Source organism: Brienomyrus brachyistius, chromosome 15 (assembly GCF_023856365.1).
Source record: "Brienomyrus brachyistius isolate T26 chromosome 15, BBRACH_0.4, whole genome shotgun sequence".
Taxonomy (NCBI): Eukaryota; Metazoa; Chordata; class Actinopteri; order Osteoglossiformes; family Mormyridae; genus Brienomyrus; species Brienomyrus brachyistius.
In genome coordinates this window covers 23815856-23837443 of record NC_064547.1, presented here as the reverse complement: position 1 = coordinate 23837443, position 21588 = coordinate 23815856, and the positions used below count along the sequence as shown (strand labels likewise).

Genomic DNA, 21588 nt, shown 5'->3' with positions numbered 1-21588 from the left:
ACTGTGACCTGCCACCGTTGATGTTCATGATTTTCTCCTGGCAGCCGGAGGGGCATTAAGCCAAAAGGTATTGGTTCCTCTATTTAAAAGTGAGAGAAATAAAGGGTCAAACATGTCAAACAACCCGCGGAGAGAATTCAGATATACCCTAAAACTATTATATCTCTCATAAAAAGTTGCATTCAAACGTGAACACAGAGTCATGTCAAGTCAACACTCCGCTGACAAAATGGCATTAAATAATTCTTTATATTTAAGGCATCTGTTACAAAGGGCAACAGTTTGAAAGACTGAGGACCCAGAGTGCTGTAGCTACTGAAAGCCTAATATCCTTTTCGGTTCCTTTTTGGCTCCTTTGGTTGTTTGCCCACGTTATTCCAGTTTAAAGAGGCAAGTTAGGGATGCATTCAGTTCTCATATGGAAGGAAATGTCTTCAAAGGAAAGGGCTCCATTTCGGCGCTGTGTGAAATGTGAAACAGAATTATTTTGCTTTTTTAAGATAAAAATGTGATATATTTTGAATAAATATATTTTTGGCATGGTTCTGGTATTACCCTCTTCTGCATTGTTATTTTTTTAAGGTGGTGTTAGGGCAGCTATTCTGAAATGGATAATTAAAGGCAGCAATGCTCGATTTTACCGGTGGTGAAATAACTATCTCCATTTGAAAGTACCATTTCGCAGCGTACAGCTTCGTTAAAGTACCAGCATTTGAATTTTGTGATTTTGATTCAACAACCGAAAATATCCACAATGTTGTTGTTGTGCCGTGGTGTTCAGTTCTGGGATGGAAAATTATACATTTATGCACTGTTATTGTGTTCCTTTATGAACCTCAAGAATGTCAGCAGTGTGGTGACATGTTTAGATATTAGATCAAGAACTCTACCACCCTTTACTAAATGGCACACCCTTTAGTCAAATCAATTCATTCGCTCAATATACAGATGGAGAACTTGATTAAGGGGTGTATATGGTATACGTGCCTGTTTTTTTTTCTTATAATAAAACATCAGCTTCCTTTAAATAAAGCAAAGGGGTTACAAATACTGCCAGCTATCTTCACTCTGGGTATCATACTGGCTTTGCTCTCAGTCAATGCCCTTCTGTCACAGACCACTTGCTTGTGCACCTCTCACTTGGCAGTACGCGTTGTTTCCTGTTCATGAATGCGCTTGCGTTCCCTCACAAACTGCTCCTCCCTTACTCAAGCTGCAAGCCCCGATCATTCTTTCTTAGTGGAAGCACGATCAGTTTATCTCCTCCTAATCTCCCAAGCTGTTAGTGAGTGAGCTCACTCGGTACTTACATTATATTTGTTTTCACATCTGATAGAATGGCTTCAAATTTTTCAAGTTGTATCAACTGTGGTCAAGAGCTTAGCTTGGTGATGTTTAATCTTGTTGTTATTTGTAGAAGCTGATCCCTTATAGTTACTTGTTTATTATTGTTTTGAATTATTACTAAATCTTAGTCTGACTCGGACTTTCTGTAGTTTCTTTTCGGTATCAGTATTTATTGATACACCTTCTTATGAAACCCTGAATGTACATTACAGGAACATTTTATTGATTCCTCCAGCACATTTGCCTTTATTTTGTCAACATGTACAGTACAGTATGACTGGCAATGGTTTAAAAATTAGATCAGAAGGTTGCAGGTTTAAAAGCCATATTGGTATGAAAGCAATATAGCAGAACCTAAGTCTATTTTTGGTGAAACCTTCACAGCCACATTCACTTTATTCCAATTTTATTAAGAAAAAAAACTGATGACCTGAATTTGGGCTTACATACATGTCGCACAGAAGGACAAACACTTTAAAATGCCTTCTTTAGATTTTTCCTTTTTTCATTTAGTCTTTCCTTTTGCAAACAATTTCATATATACATTTGTAGAAAATATTTCCAGGCAGGGAGTACTGTACAATGGAAAATTACTTGCCACTACATAGCATGCATGTTAAGCAGATGCAGTAGATGTTATGGGTGTCAACATGCCTTCTTGGAGGATACCTTTTCCGTTCCCATAAGCAGTCTAGTCTACAGGCCAACTTAGAGCAAATGGAGTGGTCTCAGCGGTTTCCACGAGGGGACCTTCAGTGTTGCCCAATTAGCAGTGAAAAGTATTTTGTTGATAGTGTCTGTCAGCAAGGGAGCCCAGGCCAGTCGAGGCAAGTCATCAATCATGGATGGTCTGATTCGGTGTCCCCCTTGGCTGGGGTGGGAGAGCAGTCTGTTTCTGCAGGTGGGGTGCAAGCAAGGCAAACATAAAGGGCAGTGTTTGTAATAAAGGCTTTCTTGGGTAGAACAAGATACTCATGATTTTTGTTGATATGCATGTTTTTTTTACTTAATAGACTGAGCATGACTGTAAAAATTAATACAGTTTATACCTTCGAAATTACGGGGCTGTGATCACACCGACTATTTAGCATGACTGGCTGTATTTGTGTTTTACTCCCTTTGTATTTTAGCAATATAGAAAGCAGGCTTGGTTATTTACTGCTTGCATTGTTACATGAATGCACTGTCACAGACTAACTAAAGGGTCTTTATTGTGTATCATGAAATATGATTCTATGTGTGGGATTTGCATTGTTTCCAATAGACAGTTTTTTGCGCTTATAAATGGAGCCAATATTAGTTGCAATAAGTCTTCATCAGGGAGAATGTTCCTCCGTTAATAAGGGCTCACTTTGTCTTTCACTGACATGGTTTAATAATAGAATGATATGTGTCACTGTCATTATAGCAGCATTCAAAGCCTATTAATATCCTTGGTAGGTTATTTTTGTAAATGCAACCAGCATAAATAAATTTAAATTAGTCCACTCAGTACCATATAAACCCTCCTATGTTAAAGCTGGAACACTTTATTCTGTAATTAAGTTAAGGACCTAAATGAAGTGTACCTTCATCATAAAGGCTCACAGAAAATAACTCATCAAAATATTTTTCGCAAAGTCCAATTAAAAATAATTAGGCTACTTATTAAACATCTTTAAAATCTAAATCTAGTCTTTACATTGAGAATACTCTTGTACTTTGGTCTTGAAAATGAGGTACATCTATAAAATAATAATTTTTGGCAAATAATTTCAACACACGACATGTAGCAAGTACAAAAAAGGTTACTATGGTTCCATGTCTCTCCAAAAAAGTAGTGAAAATAGTGCATTCTCGTGTTTTTTCATGAAACACTCAGTAGTTGAGTGAAGTACAGTATGTGTTCTTTATTGTGGTAGCAAATTACTCCTCAGTATTCATTTTCATCCATGTGTTATTATCATTATATCTATACGTCAGCATTTACGTGACCATTTAATTCGTTCCAAAAATGAGAACCATATACATGACATGGAAGGCGGCTCTTATTTATAACCTAACCGGTGTTAGTCTTGGAGAGGACTGTACTGCTCTAATTGGATAAGCAATTTTGGATACTAGCATCGGCTCGGCATGAATAGCCACGAATTACAATTATTCGTGATTAGCCAGGTCCCGAAATTTTCAAATGATCCACTAAAGTTTAAGTAAATGAGCTGGCAGTTTGGTATCTGAAAAATAACAAAAATAAACAACTGAACACTGCCTGGATAGCAAGGTCACTGCTGCACTGGGCACGGGATGCAGCTAGATGCAGTTGTGTCACTTGCCATATGGTTAGAAACTACAATGCTAAACTTATTACAACTTTGCGACCCCAATTACATTTCCCTGACTGACTACAGCATTATCTGACAGTGGCTATGGTTGAACACTGTATTAATGTCTGAAACTGTAACCCCGATAAGAAGCATTAAAGTACTTTTTTTTTATTAAGTGCAGCTTATCAGGTTGAAAATTCATTGAACGCTTTAACATCCTGCAGCTTTCCAGATCTGCCCATCTGCAGAGCGCTTTTTATTCTCTATCTTTTCTTTTTCCTTTTTACCGGTGATAGAGGTTGTGGGGTAAGATAATGTCCTAAATACATTTTGATCCCATATGAAATCATGCAGTCTACTTCACATCTAGAACCGTAATGCTAGTAATGCTAACTTTTATTAAGAATTATGTGATTGGTTGAACTGAGGAAAGATTCCAATACATAGTCCAATGAAAATTGGACTATGTATTGGAATCATCTGGCTTGTTTACTATAAAATAAATTGCGGTACGGGAACCCAACTTTCCATAGGCAACATCCACTTCTTAATCCAGTAGCCTGGATTCTTCTTCGAACTGCATAGTACTGTAATATAGCAGGATTTACATGACAAAAGTGTGTATTTTTAAACATTTAAGCCTCTTGTTTGGATATATTTAAACTACTGTCATTTTTATAAGAAGTTGTGTGCAAAACTTCATAAAATGTGGTCTGCTATACAAATTTCTTATGCTTATGTGACATATTTCCATAAGCAATATGTTAAAATTTGGTAGTTAAAGCCAGTAATGCCATAAGTAGAACATTTTTACAAAGGCTTTTGCCCAGTTATCATATTTAGTGCGTTCAGACAATGCTTTGTATAGGACATGCTTGAAATATCTGATAAGAATGATTGCCTGAAGTACTTAGTCCAGCTTCACTTGTGAGTACCGAAATTGCACGTGGATTTGTTGTGAACATCGCACTACATAACAAAAGCTTGTTATGGCCCACCAGCCATGAATCATTTATTATTGTGGATGTCAGGTTTTCAGTGGTAAAACACCGCCTGCAAATTGGTAAGAAATCTAAGACTGCAGCATGAATTATTGATGATCAGCTATGCCGCTGAGCCTTCTGTCACACGCTTGCCCTGTTTTACTAGTGTAAAACCCAGTTAATCTATGGCGTTGCGTGTTGTACATAGTGAAGTAAAGAAAAGCAAAAATATACTCAGACTGCCTAAGGAATTAGTGTCAAACGCAGGCAGAAATGTAAAAGAAACGTCTTTATGTTGTGGCCTGTTTGTCTGTATGTGGTGATGCAGTTTTTTGTTGACTGCTACTTCTCAGAATCTTAATAACACGTCAGGCTGATGTGCACAGGGTTTTCATTCATTCATTCATTCATTCATTCATTCACTCACTCACTCACTCATTCCGTCATTCATTTGTTTTCTCTCTTTTGGAAAGTTGATAAGGGCAGAAAGAGAAAGATGCAGAAGTTTTGATACTGAGAGTTAAAACATAGAAAGGAAAATTCTGGTCTTATTTGCTACATCTTGTGAATATAAGTGAGCGAGATTTGCCGAGTAAATATGTATGAGTGTGTAGCTGCCTTGTGAAAGTTTGTGCTTAAACTCGTGTTTATCATCGCTGTACATGTAAGTCAGACGGGGTCTTGATGGTGGTCATTTTATTTCTGGTATTTCTACTTAATATATATGAGAATAAATTACATGCATTATTTGTTTTTCATCGACATTAAGCCCCTTGTTTAAAATGATTTACATTACAACTGAGAGAAATTTGTTTTCTAGCCGTGGTTTTTCTGTTCTTACTGTCTTGCGATTAAAGACAAAAATATGTATAGAAAAAAGCTATTTCTTAAAATCAGAATGCCTGATTTGAGAATAAATCATACATTTATTTTTACAAAATATATCAAATGATACACTTTGGTCCTCAGGAGCTTCAGAGGAGAAGATTTAAATGGTTGTACTGTAGGTCTCCAGGGTAGAGTTTGTTCCAGGGTAGAGTTTGTTCCAGGGTAGAGTTTGTTAAACAACAGTGTCATTCAGTTCGAGAACCCAGTCATAGACAGTACTCTAAACAGGCTGATCTAAACATCAAAAATGCATCTAATCTTGTTGATATAGCTCAGTCAAGCACCTGGATCTAAATTACAGCTTCCCAACAGCAAACTAGAGGGAGATCGTGTGTGTTTTATCAGTCAGTCTCTCTGATGAGGTATTGTTCAGATTTATGGACTTGAGATGGTTCACTTAGCCCTCTGAATTTGTTATGAATGTTTGGATGCTAAAATGTGTCAATTTGCTTTTACTCCTTAACCAGCCATCCTTCTTCAACCATTACAAATATTGAGATAAAGCAATAACACAAGCTGAAATTTAATCTTTTGTATGTGAGAAACCATAACAGTTGTTGTTGACTCTATTGAAACACATACCAAGTAAACTTATGAAAAAATGTTTTCTTCGGCTTAAATGCTCTTTTACGTGGAGAAAGAGAACATTATATATATTACCTATGCATAATACTACACTTTATACTATCAGCTACATCCATTTTATCGTACATTAGCTGAATAGCGTGAATGTAATTATATTTAGAATTGCATTTATGCTGCTGTGGTGGATTCTGCATATTTTCAGTACACAAACGTCAATTGCGATATATAATTGAACTCAGGTTAAGGGGCATTATCATTATATGTGAATGTTATGGTATTTATACTGTTACAGATTTTCAGTTAAAGTGTAATCTGTCTGTTTTCCTTGTCTCTGACTAAAACACATACCTGCAGCCTGTCCCAGGAGGAGAGGGCATGAAGCAAATCCATCAGAGTGCACGCATGCATTCAGGCATATTTACACGCTATGTGTGCTTTAGAACAGTGATTCTCAACCTATGCTGATCCACGATCAGATTTCCCAGCCCCAGTCCTAGAATTAACCTATATAAACTGGTCTTGAGTCTGCAATTACTTAGCGCAAGACTAGTGAACACTCAGCCAATCCACGAAGTCAAACCACAAATGCCTAATTTAAAATTCATTGGCACATCCAATCAGATTTGTGCGATAGGCATCGATTGGTGCAAATTGCAGAGTGCTCTGCATGCTCGATCATAGCATTGATTTAGACCTATACTTGATAGAGGGTTGTGGGCATGGAAAAATTGGGGCATATTGAGAAAAGGTTGACAATCACTACTTTAGAAACCCTGATTCACCCAACTACACAGAAACCCACCCATACAGTGGCAAAACCTAGGTACGTTTGTTGGTAATAAAAACTGATATTGCTTTGGTACAACTGTACATTAAGAAGTAGGCATTTTTTTCAGCCTGCTCTGGTGATGTGTGTGGTAGGTTACAGGTGTAGAGTACATTCTGTTGCTCATCCTGAGGAGACTGAATAACGCAGTATTTTTAATTCCTGAGATAAGGTTCGACCCAAGAGAACTGGGTGTACAACTTTTTTCCCTTCTGCGATCAAAGACTCGTGTAAAAATATTTGCCAGAGGCAAGAATTTCCGTATTAAACGCTAGCTGCATGTTCATTTCCCCACTGGAACCCCCAATTATCAAAGGAGTACCTACTCACGTTCACAGGAGCTGCGTCCCTGCCTAGAATACCTTTCCGCCTAGACTGAGAACTTTATCAGTAAAGTGGAAATAAGTCAATAGCATGTCAGAAACCGGAGCTTTAGCAAGACATGAAGACAGACTTCACGTCGTTTTTGTAGAGGCATTTAAGTAGGTTTCTGGGGCTCTTCATAAAGCCTATTTGCAATTTGGGAATGAATATTTTGTTTCCGTTTAACTTGTTTTGTCCCATGGGACGTAAACCTGGCCAAACGGCAGGATTTTGAGTTTATTTTTCCTGTTTTTTTTTGCCGAGTTTCTGTACCACATGGATATTACATCTTGCATTTCAGGGGTTATCAGTATATCTCAGTATTGAATTGCTTTTAGTTTAGCTGCCTTTTTTTTTACCATAGTAATTGACTTGCCATGCTGTCTGTTTCTGATTCGTCACGCCTGAAGCATGTCAAGGTTGGTGGGTCACAGTTCTCTACCCTCCGAGAGCTGTTGCTTTCTTTTTTTTTTTTTAATTGAGGTTCTAGGTTTTTCTAGTACACGGTCTCAGCCATGTGGCCCTGTTTACAACTCCAGTAAACCCCTGTGAGCATTAGATCCCAGCATCCATCCATCAATCTTCCAACCGCTTATCCTGCATACAGTGGCAGGGGGCTTGGAGCCCGTCCAAGGTAGCATAGGGCACAAAGCAGGGGGACACTCTCGAATGGATGCTAGTCCATCACAGGGAACCAATGCACACACAAGCAATATCACACTATTGGCACTTTATTTACAACCCACCGACATGCAGCTAAACTTTGGACTGCAGAAGGAGGTCAGAGTGCCCAGAGAGGATAACTTGCCAACATGCGCTGTGTAATCTGTAAATCCCTGTAACTGTCAAATTCCAACACACACTATATAGTCTCGACATCACTTATCACACCTAGTCTTCTGAAATAACTCCAACCCTTTGTTAAAATAGTGCAAATTCATTACCGCAAATTACTTTAGCAAAACAATAGACCCTGATCCTTTCAGCTATTTCTTTTCTCCACGAAAAACTTGAATATTACAGCGTTAAATTGCTCGTTGGAACCTGTAATAATTTCAGGTTAGTATCTGAATGTTGCATTAGTGTTTATTACCTGCACTCCACGGCAACCTTTGCATGTGCATTGCATCATACTTCATTTGCTGTGGGAAGAGATTTCCAGCAATGTCACAATCTCTCCTGCAGCATCATGTTTATTGCAGCAAGACTACTATTACGACTGCTAGTAGTAGTAAAAGTAGTAGTGGTAGTGGTGGTAGCAGTAGTAGTAGTAGTAGTGGTGGTAGTAGTAGTAGCAGTTTACTACAACACCTGGCCCTATTTAGACTCTTCGTGTACAGCTTTACTGTTGCTGACCCCTGTAATATATTCATTTTCACAGCGTAGTTATAAATTAATGATTAATTTTGTCCATGCAGGATGTACCCAGTGCCAGCTGTATGACAGGATGTCCGAATTTAGTCGTTTACGGTGTAAGAACGATAGATCTCATTTGATTATCATGCATTGCTTTTTTTTTTGGGGGGGGGTGAGACTTAGGGGTGAAATACAAGCCACCCATCTGGCTCATAATCAGTAAATGTGTCCTTGTTGGCATATGAGAATCGGTGCATTATAAACGGTCGCATCAGTGTGTGTGTGTGTGTTTATGTGTATGTGCGCACTCACACACATTGAACCGCCATTCCCCTTTTAGTTGCTGATGATAATGCCCCAATTAGCAATCAGAATGCATCAATCAATTACCTGTCCGTGGGGTGCTCCCAAATGATTATTGACATTTGATTAGAGAGGATTACAATGCAAGGAGATAAGAGATGACGTCTGTGTTGTGGGGATTGCGGAGGAGCAGCTGTTTTCCCTCTGGGAGGAATACTAGATTTGAACAATAGAGGCAATGTGACCCCCCCCTGCCTCCCTACCACATATATTCTTGATGGGTCCATCTTGCGTTTAGAGACCGCCGCGGGGCTCAGAAAGTGGGAGCGCCTGCGGATATTGGCAGCAATGCTGCAGGAGTCGCTGGGGCTGCTCAGGTTTGAGCACATGCAGCCTCCGTATTCATCGTCACCCGACAGAACAGGCACAGGAAGCAGTGCACAGGCCAGGCCGCTCACTGGGATAATTCTGCTTCATCACTCTGCCTGCAGTTACCACGGCCATTTCCATTCATTGGGAAGAAGCCGAGGCTGGACTTATGCACAGGCTAACCTGGGCTGCAGCCCAAGGTCCGGCACTGTAGGGGGCGCCATTTGTCTCATTGTTTATTTTCTGGTTGTTATAGCAGCATTTAATGCCATAGGTAGGGCCCCAACTATGACTTTAGTTCAGGGGTCCCCATCCCTCTTAATCTAGCCCTGGAATTAGCTATTAGTCCTAATGCAGAAAAAAAAACATATACAATTATCATTTTAAGAGTACAGTTATTAAAAATCACATTGCAGTGTACAGAGGAACAACATTGCAGATTTTTTACATAGTGCATGCTCATGCTTGAAAGTACGTCATTAACTGCTGGCAAGGGAATTATTAATGAGCCTTTAAATAGCTCCTCCTTCAGGTGTGCAGCAAGCTGTTACATTGGTAATAAAGAACCGAATGTGTTTTCACACAAATTATTTACACTTATACGATTAACTAGCTTATCAGATTCATCCTGCAAAGGGTTGGCATCCCGTCCAGAATGTACCCCAGCCTTGTGCCCTGTGCCGCCTTGGATCGACTCCATGTCACCCTGCAACCATGAACCCAGCTGGTGTCACCCTGCAGCACAGGTTTTCACCCCTGACTCACAGTGGATAAGCGACAGGCCTGAAATCCAACTTCCATCCATATATCTCCCATAAGCACTCTGTCAGTGCAGAGTCACCGTGAGCCTGGCGTGTTACCAAACCACACTAAAAGTGACAGTAAGGAGACGTCACTGTACCAAGCCACAAATCTATAGCCAAAATGCCACCCACCCAATAGCAACCTAATCCATAAAATAGTATAAGCAGATTGATTTTACTACCTGAAACTTTGAAAATTGAGAATGGCAGACAGACTGAGTTGCTTTTTGCTTTTTTTCCTCCTGATAAATGCATCGTCCTGTAACCTGTTAATTAACGTCAGTGGATCGTCATCCTCTCGGAACGTGCTGCTGTCATGATCTTCGCGTACGATTCGAAAATATCTCGTCCTCCCGCTGCTTCCCCCTTTCCAGCATTGTTTTTGCGGCCGGCAGTATGGCTATACTATGTTATTTCCAGCGTCACTTCATGGTTTCCAGTGGCAGGGCCGAACCGAGACATGTGCACTGGGACTTGCTATACATTCTCAAGTGCATCCCTACTGGGTCCGTTTCCATGGTTACCAAGCTGGACTGGAGTACGTGTGTCTCCAGGGAGCAAGGAAGCATGATTTGGAGGCTGGGTTGTGAACGCAACTTACTCAGATGATGTAAATCACTGGAAATCTGATTGGTTGTCATTTGTGTGAAAGCTTTTCAGGGCCATGTTTGACAGTGATAACTCAGTGAATTCTCCAAACAATTATTGAGTGTTGAGATACGAATCGCCTATTACATATTGTTTTTTTTTCTGAATATCTACAGTTTTTCCTGAATTTTTACAATTTTAGATATGAAAATACTGCTTTTGCCAAATAGCTTTTTTTTTCCGGTACACATAGTAGTGATATTTTAGATTGAATACTATGATTCTTATACAATAAAAACCGCTGTCGGTAATCCTTCTGTGTTATTAAACACAAGCTCAGTGCTGAGATAACGATGCTGATTCCGTAAGTGTTACTTTTGGGAAACGGCCCCTGTACAGGGAGGGAACCGTGCAGTTCCTGCTGATGTGAAGTGTAATTTGCTGCTGGTATACTACCGGTCTGATGTATTTTCTGGAAGTTCACATCTCGTCTGATGTGAACGTGGCTTGACATGGTACAGGGGAATGTCGAACAAGGCAGCCTGTCTGATCTCTTGTATAAATCGCAGGCTTTTGTTTTTTTTTTTTTCATACCTTTTCAGAACTTTTACCTCCAGAATGGTCCCTCCTGTTGGTTCTCATCAAGGCATGAAATTCTTTGCCTTTTCCAATGTCTGTCTGAGTCCTAGCATGACAGACATGCCTGAGTGTCTGGTCGGCGCGTCGAGGCTCTGCTGCTGCACTCTGTGACCTGTGGTGGGCTTACTGCTGCTGTTTAATCTATGAATATTCAGCAATCATAAATGGACCAAAGTCAACGTGTTGGCCTGTGTTCAGGACAATTAGAATTGGTTTTTGATGGATATTAAACCAGTATGTAAAGCAGCCCACTCTGTTCCTTTGTGCTGTACAGATATGCTGGGTGTGGTGGCATTTTATGAATTTCAATTTAACCATAGCTCTTCAGCATCGTCTGGCTGGAAGTCTGAATTTATATACTGACTTTTGGATTTCTAATATTTCTACTTAGTGCTATTATTATTATTATTATTATTATTATTATTATTATTATTTGTAGTAGTACTAGTAGTAATCATATAAACAATAATAATGTGTTCATGCATATCAAACGTCAGATGCTTTTCCAGGCTCGCCAAACACAATAAATTTATATAACTAAATATATTTTTCAGCAAGCAAAACTGTCCTCGCACTCTTTTGTGGTCAGCACAGTGGATTAGGTATGTGAGATATTTGCAAATGTAAGAGGAAGCCATATCAGCTAAGTGAACGGTTTGCCACTACTCAGCAGCCTCAATTTTGTGCTTTAAAAAGTAATAATAATAATTAAAAAGACTAGGAACGTGTCTGTAGATGGTCGACACACTGTACCTGCAGTCGTCGCTATCACAATGCAACATCGCAGCAGGCCACCAAAGACCGGACGCTGTTTTTTAACTGGCTGTTTTTAATGGAATGTCAAGTGCTTGCATCATCGGACTGATGTTTATTCCCTGTGTCCTGTTTTCTGAATGTGTTTCTTAGATTTCCAGTGCGGAAATCCAGTACTTCTATAAAGATGTTTCATTGTTGCCAGTTGGTTTCCACCGTGTCCCTGCTTCTTAAAATTCTTACATGCATCTGATGTTGCAGTGACAGTAACATTGAAACCTGATGGAATAAAATAATAACAATTATACATTTATTATTATTTATTTATCAAGTAATCAAAAAGCAAACATTTAACAGAACTTGATTGTATTATAGTTGTTCAGCACCGCAGGGCAATTGCGTGGGACAGAGAATAATAGCGGTAAAAATTTTCAGCACAGATAATTCTGTCATTCAGCATTCTGTATAATTAATCAAGGGCTTATCAAAGGTTTTTATTAGATTTAGAATCATAATGCAGGCCACATGAGGAACTGCACGTGGGATGGTTGTCACTTAGGAATCTGAGAGCACCTGATTGTTTGCTTTTATGCTATTCCCACGCTCGTTTGGCTGAATGATGTAATCCGATGTCTTACGTATAATTCGAATGGTAACAATTAGCGTAATAAGAATCATTCGAAAGCATATCCATATATGAATGATTAGCTTTTTATGCTTGCATTTCTGCATTTATTGCACGTTTGAGCGATCATCTATATATTAACATATTATTAATTATTGTTAATACATGCTAGCAGCAAATTACGTAGTTTTTTTTTTTGTTAAACTCCATGTAAAATCCAAAAAATCCGAAAAAGCAAAATGCAGATTAACTAGTAAACAAGTGCACACTGGAACTTGGTCTTTAATTGAATGAGTGCAGGCACAGTTCGTAATTAACAGCAGTTTAATGAGAGTAACACAAACAAAAACCTGGAATTATTAACTTCTTAATGAATCTGAATGTGCATTTTCCAGTCAATGGCTGGGATTAAATGTGCTCAGTCCACTCTCCCTTTAATAAGCTTGAAGTGATTTAATGAGCCTCATTAAAATACAGTGGTTTTACTGTAAGTAATATAGTGACAGATTCATGGGGTGCTTGTGTAACAATAGATACATTAATTAAAAATTATTAATGCATGTAATATACTTGTTAAATGATTTTGACAGATTGTGGGACATTGTATGTTGAAAACAATCTTCCCAGGATTGTATAAAACGATACAAAAAACACAATATATAGTCTGTTTGGTAGCATTCTGGATGTGGTAGAGTTACTGCATGTTAGGATAAAGGCTCATTCGCATTAGCTTCATTTACTTCATGCTATGAGTTTTCTTATTCTATGTTTTCTTTGAATCAAAAACAGTCAAGACGTGGAGTTGGATCTTGTTTTGCCTTTATGAAGCTTAATGTTTGAGTAAATCAATGTCCACTTATCCAGTGCTGGGTCACAGTGAGTATGGTGTGTGGACATCACGAAGCAGAAGGTTGGAATCAGGGGGCATCCTGGACTAAATCCCACCACTCCACAGAAACCACATGCCGTTGAACCGTAGGTGGGATCCCACGCAAAATCTACACACGCAGAATCAGGATGGGAATCAAGGAAACAACCTTGGAGGTGTCAGGCTTCAATGCTACCCACTGCGCCTCCACACAAACATGGCATGCAATGCTGTCGAAAGCACCCTGCACACCCCACATAGTGAGTAGGGTCTGCTTGAGGAACAGGTGGGAGGTACCTCTGTAGTCAACGGTGACAAAGGAGAACGAATTCTCTCGGTGCTAGTGAAATAAAGCAAGGAGAGATTATTTTAATTCCACAAGTTATTTATATACATGTAAAATTTAAAAATTAATATTAACTCATATACCAAACAAAGGGCACTCAAATCTAATAACAAGATTTAACATGTGAAAATCCATCATTAGATGTGCAATGAATATGTGTTTTAGTCCATAAAGTCCAATTGACAAAACAAATAAGCAAAAATATGGTAGTGATCCATCCATCCATCCATCTATCCATCCATCCATCCATCCATTTTCCAAACCGCTTATCTGCCTGTGTCGCGGTATATGGTACTGGTAAGGAGTAAAATGAATGATGCCTTTTCATCGGGGTCATTTAATGAGGGATGTTGGAGTGACAGACATCTTGAGGAAGGTGGCACACAAATGACAAGTTAAATGTTTTTGCTCATCAGATTGTTTACCACACAGCCTTATTACATTTGCCTTTCTCATACTTTTCGTCTTATTTGCAATGAGTTTTTGAAGAAATGGTACATGGTGAAATATTACAACATATTTTCCAAAGTTCTGTCAATGTATCGTAAATTGAGGTGTCATTCCATATTTTCATCCGAATTCAGTTAATGTTGACTTTTTATGAATGACTTCATATGAAGTTAAACTGATAGTAAAACAGCAAAGGAAGATGACAGTAACGATGACATATGCAGTAACATCTCAGTAAAGCTGTTCATGTTTGCGAATAAAGACGCATAACATTGAGAAATGCAGGAATATCATAACACGGACATTCTGCACAATTTGGCCTATTTGGAACCGTGGTTATGCCATCAATATCACTCCCAGGAACAAATTGGATTGCTTTGGAGGTTTCCAGCATGATCAGGAACAAGCCTTAGCCTTAAGTTCAATGCCTATGGAATCACTTACCTGGGAATTTCTTCGTAATATTGCCTGCCACATCGTATATTATTTTATCCATCAAGTGGACACTTATATTTGACATTTTCTGGCTGAGTGTGTGTCAGTTGACAGTACCTTAGAGGAAATAGAGATTTCATAGTTAAAGCTTAAATATTTTAGACTTTTCTTGTTAAGCACCTCTGTATGCTTACTTATAAGAAAAAGTGTGACCGCTGTCACACAGTGTAACATACATACTGCCTTGTTCCAAGCAATTAATTGTTGTTATCAAGAAATACTTTCACCATTTTCCTTGATAAAAAAGAGGTTTATGAGTGCTTAAAAGATAGCATTGAGCGGTTTATTCAAAAAGTGTATCTCAATAAAGTATGGCTGCTATAACAGAAAGGGTTACTATAATATTTACTACAAATTATCTTTCTCTTCTACTTATCTATTGTGTGACGGTACATTTTCTCCAAGTTCACTGACAAGCATGAATAAATACCTACTTTCATCCTATTTTTTTGGAAAGAACTTCTGATATATTCGTTCAGATGAAATTTATTTTTCAGCACAATATTACCTTGATATTTTGAGTCACGGCCATAGCAAACAAGTTTGGAAAGTTTTTGCAAAATTAGATAAGAATTATGTGAATTTGAAAACACGTTTACAGTAGTGTTTCCGAAGAAGAAGAGTTTGAGAATTTCCTTATGACAATTTTCTTATGCCATGACAGGTCAAAAGAAATGATAGATTAAATAATAATAATAATACATAAATAATTCATATGGAGAATATTTCAGTGTTTAAACAATACACTGTAAATTATGCTGGTTTTATAATTCAGAAATGCATCATTTTCATTCATTTCCTTTATGTAAACATAAACGTGTTGCACATGCAGTAAATGAACGAGCGTTCGGCAGACCTTATTCTTCCTCTGTCTGAATGAGCACGATGTCTCCAGCACTTATGTTCACAGATGCTCTGCGTGATGTGTTTCAGTCAGTCAGCCAGAACTAGTTGTGCTGAATGTTCACTGGGGAGGAAAAATACCCCATTGCTGTGATGCCGAGTGAAGCCGTGATTCTTCACGAGAGCGATATAGATTTCTGAAAATGATGCTTTTAGGCTCAGGTGTGGGGTGATGCTTCTACATTTACTACACTGAGTGAATTTTTGGGAATGTGCATACCTGTCTTCAGTTGGTTGTAACTATACTGAAGTTTAAAGGCAAAATCCAGAAAAAAAAGAATAATATTTCATACCATTGCTCTGGTGTATTTTGGTACGACTCTGCTCCACACAGCACTTGCTTTTGCAAGTAAAATCAACGTTTTATTTATTTATTTATTTTTTTTTTCTGGTGTGTGCATCATAACTGGTAACGCTCATGCGTCATAGCACCAAAGATTCATGGGAATGAAATTGCTTACAAAATAAAATCAAATTTTGGGGCTGTGAATAGGAATACTGTTTTAATAACATTTATCGACAATCAGGAATGCACATGGTACACTGGCCATCCATCCATCTCCTAATCGCTCTTCCTGATCAGAGTCACAGATGCCTTGGAGCCTATGCCAGGCGACATAGGGCACAAGGTTTGTGTACAACCTGAATGGGATGCCTGTTGGCAAGCGGATATTCATTTAAAATTAGGGCCCTGGAGGCCCCCTGCGTGTCACTGCAGCCTTGCAGGGTAAATGGATGGATGCATAGATTCTTTTATTTACCGAAACCAAGAAATTAATGCACCGTCCATATTTAATAGGGCTTAATGTGAATTAATTCAGCTAAACTCTACCAACGCATCAACATCCAAAGTTTTAACAACATCCTTTTACACCTAAATGAGTCAGAGTAGCTTGACAATTTGCCCAATTAAAAGAAAGGTTATACTGTTGATAATTAGTTTTTTCATTGAAGGAAAACTCTTCATGGAGAGCGATACTTGATAATTAGAAATTCGGTGAATTTATATTGATAGCGGAGTAAATGATTGTCCTGAACATTCCACCTCAAAGACTGCCGGATTGAATCTCATTTGCGCTGTTTACTGTGGGAATTACGCCTGCGAAACTACAGATATGGCCCACAAGTCACACGGGGCAGGATTAGCAAGGGATTATGATGCTGGCCCCTGCCTCCACTCGGCATCCTCACCTCTCTTCTGTGTCTGCCCTTGTTGTCAAGGAGGCATACACTCGTACACTCTTTGTTTTGTCGCATTAAAATCAGTTAAGGGCGCAGGAATAACTGTGGTTCTTTAGAGACTTACAAAGGGGACACTGTCTTACTTATTGTTCACTTGTCTTCATTTATTTGCCTATTGTCTAGGGCTTTGTTAATAACATACTGAACACTGATTTGCATGTTTTTTTTTTTTTTACTTAAAACAGATAAAAACAAAGAAATGTGCTAATGAAAAGGACACATTTAAAACATCTTACAGCGTCTGATGCAGAGGACACAGCAGAAGAGACAGCACTCTTTGAGCTGGTAGTTTTCTTATCTGGACAGCATATTCAGCTGCCTTAGCCCGTTACTGAAAGACTATCAGTCATTCATGGAATGTCCAGACCGACATATGTGAGGCTTTTATGATCAACACAGCATACAATCATGCTAGCAGCATACAGTATGGTAATTTGACAATAATTAAAGTCACACTTTGTATCCATCAATCATCTACTGGCAAAAAAGCAGTAGAAGGTTCTAGGGATTTCCACTTTTTTGGTACTCATCCGATCCATTAAATACTTATATCTGATGTTTCTCAGTCCCTATCCAATTTTCATATAAATCTTTAAGTATGCATGCACATACAGTAAGTGTGGGTTACCATGCACATCCTTATGATGGTTACGCAAGTGCCTAATTAGCTTTGTTGTAGTAGAAGATGCTCCATCGCTAACTCATCAAAAGGATGGCATTGCCAACATTGCAGATAGCTGTCGGGCTATTTTGAGTTTAAAGAATTTCCACACAGCTGACATCTCCATCTCTGAGGCAATGCGACACACATCTCGATGCGTTGCCAATGATCCGATACATTAAAGATACATATGAAGCAACTACTATTGCAATGCAATACAATTTATCCCAATACAATTTATTGTGATGCAGTGCAATTCGACACAATACGCTGCGATGCATCAATGGCCACACCGCCTACTCCTGAGATTTGCCAAGTAACTTGCAGAGAATTGGCCACTAACGGCATTTGAGAAACAGTTTAGAGAGGGGGACACTCCCGTCAGGGCACTTTGTGTTGTTTTGGTATGTTGGTGATGTCACATGACATGGTGATGGGAGTGCAGGCCCAGTTATGGCACAGCAGCAGTAACCATGGTGACAGTCTGACTTCAGGTGTTTTGGTATGTTGGTGATGTCACATGACGCGGTGATGACAGCGGCAGTAACCACGGTGACTTCAGGTTCTCTGACATGGCTGGGTCAGAGTGCAGTATGATGGGAGAGGTAAATACAGCCTGGAGGTGAATATGACTTAAACAACAAAATAAAACTAGATTATGTGCAGGCCTCAATATTTCAATGTGGGCTCCATAAGAGATGGGCAAATATAAAATTATAGTAGGTAATATGTAACCAGTTATTGGCTTAGTTATGCTTATTTGCCCCAAAAGAAGTCACTGCTAACTAACTTTACTATGGTGAGCACCGCGACTTGCTGAGATCTATATCATTTTGAAAACGGCTAAACATACCGCATTTAATCAAAATCTTTTAAATTCAACAAACTTCCACCAACTCCTTACCAAACATACTTCAACATATAAACATACGGATGGCTCAGTTTTACCCCTCTAACAGTCGGATGAACCAGGCACCATAGTTCAACTTCTAAAACACTGACAAAAATAAAGCTTGGCTTTTGCGTGCATCATCTTACACACGCAAGCAGGTTGGCAATACAATACATGGTCTCCTGTGGTCTGGAAGCATAATGACCCCCGAAAACATTAATAACACCAGTTGCGAGCTCACTAAACAAAACTAAATTAACAAGGCAAAATGATTAATTAATCGGATCATAGCGATACAAATACGTTAGAAACGTTGCGCCCCGAGTTCATCTCGAACTGCATCCAGTGCACACTTCTTAAATCGGGCAGTCGCATCGTGAACTTTTATTCCACTTCACCGATACGGATCTTATCATCCCTAATCTCGACAGTCTGTAGTTACAAGCCATGTGCCTCAGGCTTACTGTGGTGTGAGAAGCATCTGACGCAGGTGACACCTATGGATCAGACCCTAGATCAGGCATTGGATCGGGTTGCGCTAACCCATGCTGATCAGGTAAAAAATGCCTAGATTGGCCCGCGATTCCTATCTTTGAAATGGGCTAAGGAGGTCACTGGTAGGTTTCGCAGTACCATACATACTGCGATAAAATGTGGTATAAAGTGAGTTACTTAAAGGATTTGCATATATAAAAATTAATGTATTCCGCACTGAGGATTTTAATTTAATTTATTAAGTCTTAATATGGCACCAAGTATATGCAAATCTCATTTTCTCTAATCTCTAAAGTATATAAATGCGTCTTAATGTGAATATTAATATGAAATCCAGTTTATAATCTGAATAAAAAGGAACGTGTCATGTGGGGCACTCTTACAGTTTTTACCCGCTAAGGAATTGTACACATCGGACATTTCTATATATCGGAGCAATAGTGCAGCCTGCAGCTGGCACCATTAATTAGACTGCTTTGGCTCCTAAATTACAGCAGGACATGTAATTCAAAAACTACTTTCTGAAAACATATAACTTTAATGTATTTATATCCACCCAATGTCCGTGACTACTTATCCAGTATACCAGGGGTACTCATTTTTCCCCCCCCCGAGGTCCACATTCCATCAGCCACACTAAAAGCCAAACTCTGTGGGGAAGGTCCCCTCGCTAAATTTTGCCAAATGGGGAAGGCCCTCTTCAATGGATTTGGAGCGGTCCAGATCACATTATGTTTTGGTAGAGATTCAGAACGGAGTACAGCATTTGGGTAATCCCTGCAGTACAGAGTCTATACGAGCCTGAAGCCTTTTCCACTGCGGCACAGGGCCTGAGGCGGGGGACACCCTAGGTAGATGGTAACCCATCAAGGGGCAGGTACGGACACACATATTAGGTCATTTTCAAGTGGCAGGTCGTCAAACCAAATGACTGCAGCAAGAAAGTACAGTACAGGAAACTCACATAAACACATAGAGAATATATTACACACACACACACACACACACACACACACTCTAATTATAACATGACAACCTTAACCCCTACCCAGTCCTGACCTTAAGAATAAGTAACCAAGCAAAATATGAGACATTTGGCATTTTTAGTTTTTTTGATTGCATTTGCAAACCATTGCAGAACGTCAAAATAACATGTTTTTATCACATTGCGAGGAACATTTGGTCCCCACAATGTAATATAAACATAATCCACACACACAGACACGCAGAGACACACACAGACACACACACACACAGCCAGGGTCAGAATTCAATCTCCAGATAATGGTAGTATGAGGCTGAAGTGATCATCACTAGACTTTCCTGCCATCTATATACATACCTATAAGTATGTCCTCACTTGCATTCATATAAACTATATTTATCTATTTAAATATTAATAATACACAACTTTGAAGCTCAATATTTAATGTGTACCAGTGTGTATCACTTTTGACAGTGTACCTTAAACCTTAAATTTCTGGTGCAATTTCAAGTGAATATATTCATCTTTGAGCTGGAGGAGAGAACCGTAAGGGATGCTTTCATTCTCAGACGCATTTTAAAGACAGATTACATCAGGCTAAATACCAAACCCTGGCTGGAAGGGAAAATAGTTCAAGTGATCATTCCAAGAAATATTTCGTGTTGGTGTGAACTATGCAAGTGAATAGATGAGTTTCAAAAGAGGAGGGAAATCTGGGTCAGACCTATGCCCCAGCTATAATTATGGCTCAGTCATGAAACGCCTAAATGAGTTTGGATAAAAGGATTAGAGCCTGCTTTGCTTAATGACTGCCATATTGTAATTAATGGTGGTATTTAATCATTTTTGATTCATAGAATGTGCTCTACATGCTCATACTGTTTTTTCTCTTCTAGATAATTACAGAAGTGAATAGAGTATGTAAAACCTATGAGGAAAAAAGTACAAATGCTTGCAATGAGCTAAGATTTCATGAGAAATATGATGGAATTATTAGAGAATGAGGATTTCATAAAAAAATATCCGGTAACACTTTACTTGAGGAGGTGCAAATAATGTTGTAGTAAACTCTTCCTTTATGTATTAATTAACCAGTAACTAAGTGTTAGTTACGCACTGATCCCATGTTTATTCATCATCATCAGTCAGTCATACTAGTTAATATATTTCAAGCAGCTGCTATATTTGTTCATGACTTGTACTTTGTACTTTAGTAGTAACTCAAATGATCAAGTTACTTGTGCCCCATTAAGTGTTACTAAATATTACAATAAGTTGTAGAATTAATAAACAACGAATGACGTTTCATGATAAGAAGCCTGATCTCCGGTGAGTGGCCAGATGACCAAGTCTGGTGAGCTTTTGGTCGAAGGCTTGTTCGATAAGAGCAAAGTCCCAAGGATTACATGAATCTAACAGCATTAAAATGAAGTACTATCATTATCTGATGTCTTCACTTTCGATTCAAACGAAATGACAGGTTTAGTTTTTGTTTTGTTTATCATACCAAATTTCCATTG

At 38.8% G+C, this 21588-nt stretch overlaps 1 protein-coding gene across 4 annotated transcripts in view; it reads left to right on the top strand.

Moving 5' to 3' along the window:
* negr1 (neuronal growth regulator 1) overlaps nt 1-21588 on the top strand; it is a 163127-nt gene that overhangs the window by 37035 nt on the left and 104504 nt on the right. The window lies entirely within an intron of this gene.